The 5,000-nt window shown below is 33.4% G+C and overlaps 10 non-coding genes and 2 pseudogenes across 10 annotated transcripts; all 12 read right to left on the bottom strand.

Annotated features, from left to right (window-relative positions):
• Window positions 1-13, bottom strand: part of LOC133147790 (5S ribosomal RNA) — a 119-nt pseudogene extending 106 nt beyond the window's left edge.
• A 262-nt stretch (window positions 14-275) lies between these two features.
• On the bottom strand, window positions 276-394 carry LOC133148241 (5S ribosomal RNA). The gene has a single exon (XR_009712451.1). It is a non-coding gene; the product is annotated as a 5S ribosomal RNA (ribosomal RNA).
• A 611-nt stretch (window positions 395-1,005) lies between these two features.
• LOC133147605 (5S ribosomal RNA) lies at window positions 1,006-1,124 on the bottom strand. The gene has a single exon (XR_009711913.1). It is a non-coding gene; the product is annotated as a 5S ribosomal RNA (ribosomal RNA).
• A 159-nt stretch (window positions 1,125-1,283) lies between these two features.
• On the bottom strand, window positions 1,284-1,402 carry LOC133147669 (5S ribosomal RNA). The gene has a single exon (XR_009711975.1). It is a non-coding gene; the product is annotated as a 5S ribosomal RNA (ribosomal RNA).
• Window positions 1,403-1,669: 267 nt separating this feature from the next.
• On the bottom strand, window positions 1,670-1,788 carry LOC133148144 (5S ribosomal RNA). Its single transcript, XR_009712360.1, has one exon. It is a non-coding gene; the product is annotated as a 5S ribosomal RNA (ribosomal RNA).
• Window positions 1,789-2,253: 465 nt separating this feature from the next.
• Window positions 2,254-2,372, bottom strand: LOC133147517 (5S ribosomal RNA). The gene has a single exon (XR_009711830.1). It is a non-coding gene; the product is annotated as a 5S ribosomal RNA (ribosomal RNA).
• Window positions 2,373-2,659: 287 nt separating this feature from the next.
• On the bottom strand, window positions 2,660-2,778 carry LOC133147487 (5S ribosomal RNA). Its single transcript, XR_009711801.1, has one exon. It is a non-coding gene; the product is annotated as a 5S ribosomal RNA (ribosomal RNA).
• A 311-nt stretch (window positions 2,779-3,089) lies between these two features.
• Window positions 3,090-3,208, bottom strand: LOC133147424 (5S ribosomal RNA). Its single transcript, XR_009711741.1, has one exon. It is a non-coding gene; the product is annotated as a 5S ribosomal RNA (ribosomal RNA).
• A 317-nt stretch (window positions 3,209-3,525) lies between these two features.
• LOC133147423 (5S ribosomal RNA) lies at window positions 3,526-3,644 on the bottom strand. Its single transcript, XR_009711740.1, has one exon. It is a non-coding gene; the product is annotated as a 5S ribosomal RNA (ribosomal RNA).
• A 385-nt stretch (window positions 3,645-4,029) lies between these two features.
• LOC133147816 (5S ribosomal RNA) lies at window positions 4,030-4,148 on the bottom strand. Its single transcript, XR_009712050.1, has one exon. It is a non-coding gene; the product is annotated as a 5S ribosomal RNA (ribosomal RNA).
• A 265-nt stretch (window positions 4,149-4,413) lies between these two features.
• LOC133148143 (5S ribosomal RNA) lies at window positions 4,414-4,532 on the bottom strand. The gene has a single exon (XR_009712359.1). It is a non-coding gene; the product is annotated as a 5S ribosomal RNA (ribosomal RNA).
• Window positions 4,533-4,949: 417 nt separating this feature from the next.
• LOC133147740 (5S ribosomal RNA) overlaps window positions 4,950-5,000 on the bottom strand; it is a 119-nt pseudogene continuing 68 nt past the window's right edge.

Genomic DNA, 5,000 nt, shown 5'->3' with positions numbered 1-5,000 from the left:
TATGGCCGTAAGCCGTGATCATTCTCAAAATCATGCATTTTATATATAATGCTACGGATGACGCCACATAGGTTGGAAACTCGGGTTATAATTTCAATGTCGGAGTTTAAACTCGGGTTGCAGTTTCCGAATGCCATACGTAATGGGTGTTGTAAGTAAGTAAGTAAGTAAGTAAGTAAGTAAGTAAGTAAGTAAGTAAGTAAATAAATAAATAAATAAATAAATAAATAAATAAATAAATAAATAAATAAGTAAATAAGTAAATAAGTAAATAAAGCTTACAGCACCTGGTATTCCCAGGCGGTCTCCCATCCAAGTACTAACCAGGCCCGACCCTGCTCAGCTTCCGAGATCGGACGAGATCGGGCGTTCTCAGGGTAGTATGGCCGTAAGCCGTGATCACTCTCAAAATCATGCATTCTATAGATACAATCGCCCCTGAAAGGGCGTTTCATGGAAACATGGTTATCATGAAAAGTTATTGACAGCTTTTTATGTGGTAGCACAAATTTGCCATTACGACCTGCATTTTGCTGTATATGTCATGAAAAGTGGAAAAACCCTACATGTAAGCGCAATGTGTTGTTTTGGTTTCTTTTACAAAGAAAAACTGCTGCTTTGAGTTCACAGGGAGCCAGCCTCTTTATTCACTGTACATAGTCTGCTCTCTAGCGGTAAAAGACGTGAACTACAATGCTTCGGATGACGCCACACAATATAGGTTGGAAACTCGGGTTATAATTTCAATGTCGGAGTTTAAACTCGGCTTGCAGTTTCCGAATGCCATACGTAATGGGTGTTGTCAAAATTTGCTTTAACAATTGAAGTGGGGGGAAAATAAATAAATAAATAAATAAATAAATAAATAAATAAATAAATAAATAAATAAATAAATAAATAAATAAATAAATAAATAAATAAATAAATAAATAAATAAATAAATGAGTAAGTAAGTAAGTAAGTAAGTAAGTAAGTAAGTAAGTAAGTAAGTAAATAAATAAATAAAGCTTACAGCACCTGGTATTCCCAGGCGGTCTCCCATCCAAGTACTAACCAGGCCCGACCCTGCGTACCTTCCGGGATCGGACGAGATCGGGCGTTCTCAGGGTAGTATGGCCGTAAGCCGTGATCATTCTCAAAATCATGCATTTTATAGATACATAGTAAAGTAAGTACTTATAGATTAAGTAAGTAAGTAAGTAAGTAAGTAAGTAAGTAAGTAAGTAAGTAAGTAAGTAAGTAAGTAAGTAAGTAAGTAAGTAAATAAATAAATAAATAAATAAAGCTTACAGCACCCGGTATTCCCAGGCGGTTTCCCATTCAAGTACTAACCAGGGCCGACCCTGCTTAGCTTCCGAGATCGGACGAGATCAGGAGTTCTCAGGGTAGTATGGCCGTAAACCGTGATCACTCTCAAAATCGTGCATTTTATATATAATGCTACGGATGACGCCACTATAGGTTGGAAACACGGGTTATAATTTCAATGTCGGAGTTTAAACTCGGTTTGCAGTTTCCGAATGCCATACGTAATGGGTGTTGTAAGTAAGTAAGTAAGTAAGTAAGTAAGTAAGTAAGTAAGTAAGTAAGTAAGTAAGTAAGTAAGTAAGTAAGTAAGTAAGTAAGTAAGTAAGTAAGTAAGTAAATAAGTAAATAAATAAATAAATAAAGCTTACAGCACCTGGTATTCCCAGGCGGTCTCCCATCCAAGTACTAACCAGGCCCGACCGTGCTTAGCTTCCGAGATCGGACGAGATCGGGCGTTCTCAGGGTAGTATGGCCGTAAGCCGTGATCACACTCAAAATCGTGCATTTTATATATAATGCTACGGATGACGCCACTATATAGGTTGGAAACTCTGGTTATAATTTCAATGTCGGAGTTTAAACTCGGGTTGCAGTTTCTGAATGCCATACGTAATGGGTGTTGTCAAAATTTGCTTTAACAATTGAAGTGGGGGGAAAATAAATAAATAAATAAATAAATAAATAAATAAATAAATAAATAAATAAATAAATAAATAAATAAATAAATAAATAAATAAATAAATAAATAAATAAATAAATAAATGAGTAAGTAAGTAAGTAAGTAAGTAAGTAAGTAAATAAATAAATAAATAAATAAATAAATAAATAAGTAAGTAAGTAAGTAAGTAAGTAAGTAAGTAAGTAAGTAAGTAAATAAATAAATAAATAAATAAATAAATAAATAAATAAATAAATAAATAAATAAATAAATAAATAAATAAATAAAGCTTACAGCACCTGGTATTCCCAGGCGGTCTCCCATCCAAGTATTAACCAGGCCCGACCCTGCTCAGCTTCCGAGATCGGACGAGATCGGGCGTTCTCAGGGTAGTATGGCCGTAAGCCGTGATCACACTCAAAATCGTGCATTTTATATATAATGCTACGGATGACGCCAATATAGGTTGGAAACACGGGTTATAATTTCAATGTCGGAGTTTAAACTCGGTTTGCAGTTTCCGAATGCCATACGTAATGGGTGTTGAAAGTAAGTAAGTAAGTAAGTAAGTAAGTAAGTAAGTAAGTAAGTAAGTAAGTAAGTAAGTAAGTAAGTAAGTAAGTAAGTAAGTAAGTAAGTAAGTAAGTAAGTAAGTAAGTAAGTAAGTAAGTAAATAAATAAATAAATAAATAAAGCTTACAGCACCTGGTATTCCCAGGCGGTCTCCCATCCAAGTATTAACCAGGCCCGACCGTGCTTAGCTTCCGAGATCGGACGAGATCGGGCGTTCTCAGGGTAGTATGGCCGTAAGCTGTGATCACACTCAAAATCGTGCATTTTATATATAATGCTACGGATGACGCCACTATAGGTTGGAAACTCTGGTTATAATTTCAATGTCGGAATTTAAACTCGGGTTGCAGTTTCCGAATGCCATACGTAATGGGTGTTGTCAAAATTTGCTTTAACAATTGAAGTGGGGGAAAAATAAATAAATAAATAAATAAATAAATAAATAAATAAATAAATAAATAAATAAATAAATAAATAAATAAATAAATAAATGAGTAAGTAAATAAATAAATAAATAAATAAATAAATAAATAAATAAATAAATAAATAAAGCTTACAGCACCTGGTATTCCCAGGCGGTCTCCCATCCAAGTACTAACCAGGCCCGACCGTGCTTAGCTTCCGAGATCGGACGAGATCGGGCATTCTCAGGGTAGTATGGCCGTAAGCCGTGATCACACTCAAAATCGTGCATTTTATATATAATGCTACGGATGACGCCACTAGGTTGGAAACTCTGGTTATAATTTCAATGTCGAAGTTTAAACTCGGTTTGCAGTTTCCGAATGCCATACGTAATGGGTGTTGAAAGTAAGTAAGTAAGTAAGTAAGTAAGTAAGTAAGTAAGTAAGTAAGTAAGTAAGTAAGTAAGTAAGTAAGTAAGTAAGTAAGTAAGTAAGTAAGTAAGTAAGTAAGTAAGTAAGTAAGTAAGTAAGTAAGTAAGTAAGTAAGTAAGTAAGTAAGTAAGTAAATAAATAAATAAATAAAGCTTACAGCACCTGGTATTCCCAGGCGGTCTCCCATCCAAGTACTAACCAGGCCCGACCGTGCTTAGCTTCCGAGATCGGACGAGATCGGGCATTCTCAGGGTAGTATGGCCGTAAGCCGTGATCACACTCAAAATCGTGCATTTTATATATAATGCTACGGATGACGCCACTATATAGGTTGGAAACTCTGGTTATAATTTCAATGTCGGCGTTTAAACTCGGGTTGCAGTTTCCGAATGCCATACGTAATGGGTGTTGTCAAAATTTGCTTTAACAATTGAAGTGGGGGGAAAATAAATAAATAAATAAATAAATAAATAAATAAATAAATAAATAAATAAATAAATAAATAAATAAATAAATAAATAAATAAATAAATAAATAAATGAGTAAGTAAGTAAGTAAGTAAGTAAGTAAGTAAGTAAGTAAGTAAATAAATAAATAAATAAATAAATAAATAAATAAATAAATAAATAAATAAATAAATAAATAAATAAATAAAGCTTACAGCACCTGGTATTCCCAGGCGGTCTCCCATCCAAGTACTAACCAGGCCCGACCCTGCTTAGCTTCCGAGATCGGACGAGATCGGGGGTTCTCAGGGTAGTATGGCCGTAAGCCGTGATCACACTCAAAATCGTAAATTTTATATATAATGCTACGGATGACGCCACTATATAGGTTGGAAACTCGGGTTATAATTTCAATGTCGGAGTTTAAACTCGGGTTGCAGTTTCCGAATGCCATACGTAATGGGTGTTGTAAGTAAGTAAGTAAGTAAGTAAGTAAGTAAGTAAGTAAGTAAATAAATAAATAAATAAATAAATAAATAAATAAATAAATAAATAAATAAATAAATAAATAAATAAATAAATAAATAAATAAAGCTTACAGCACCTGGTATTCCCAGGCGGTCTCCCATCCAAGTACTAACCAGGCCCGACCGTGCTTAGCTTCCGAGATCGGACGAGATCGGGCGTTCTCAGGGTAGTATGGCCGTAAGCCGTGATCACACTCAAAATCGTGCATTTTATATATAATGCTACGGATGACGCCACTATATAGGTTGGAAACTCTGGTTATAATTTCAATGTCGGAGTTTAAACTCGGGTTGCAGTTTCCGAATGCCATACGTAATGGGTGTTGTCAAAATTTGCTTTAACAATTGAAGTGGGGGGAAAATAAATAAATAAATAAATAAATAAATAAATAAATAAATAAATAAATAAATAAGTAAGTAAGTAAGTAAGTAAGTAAGTAAGTAAGTAAGTAAGTAAGTAAGTAAATAAATAAATAAATAAATAAATAAATAAATAAATAAATAAATAAGTAAGTAAGTAAATAAATAAATACATAAATAAATAAATACATAAATAAATAAATAAATAAATAAATAAATAAATAAATAAATAAATAAATAAAGCTTACAGCACCTGGTATTCCCAGGCGGTCTCTCATCCAAGTATTAACCA

The sequence above is a fragment of the Syngnathus typhle genome, unplaced genomic scaffold (assembly GCF_033458585.1).
Source record: "Syngnathus typhle isolate RoL2023-S1 ecotype Sweden unplaced genomic scaffold, RoL_Styp_1.0 HiC_scaffold_42, whole genome shotgun sequence".
NCBI classification, from domain to species: domain Eukaryota; kingdom Metazoa; phylum Chordata; class Actinopteri; order Syngnathiformes; family Syngnathidae; genus Syngnathus; species Syngnathus typhle.
Note: the sequence above shows the minus strand (reverse complement) of the source record. Positions and strands in the feature narration are given on the sequence as shown.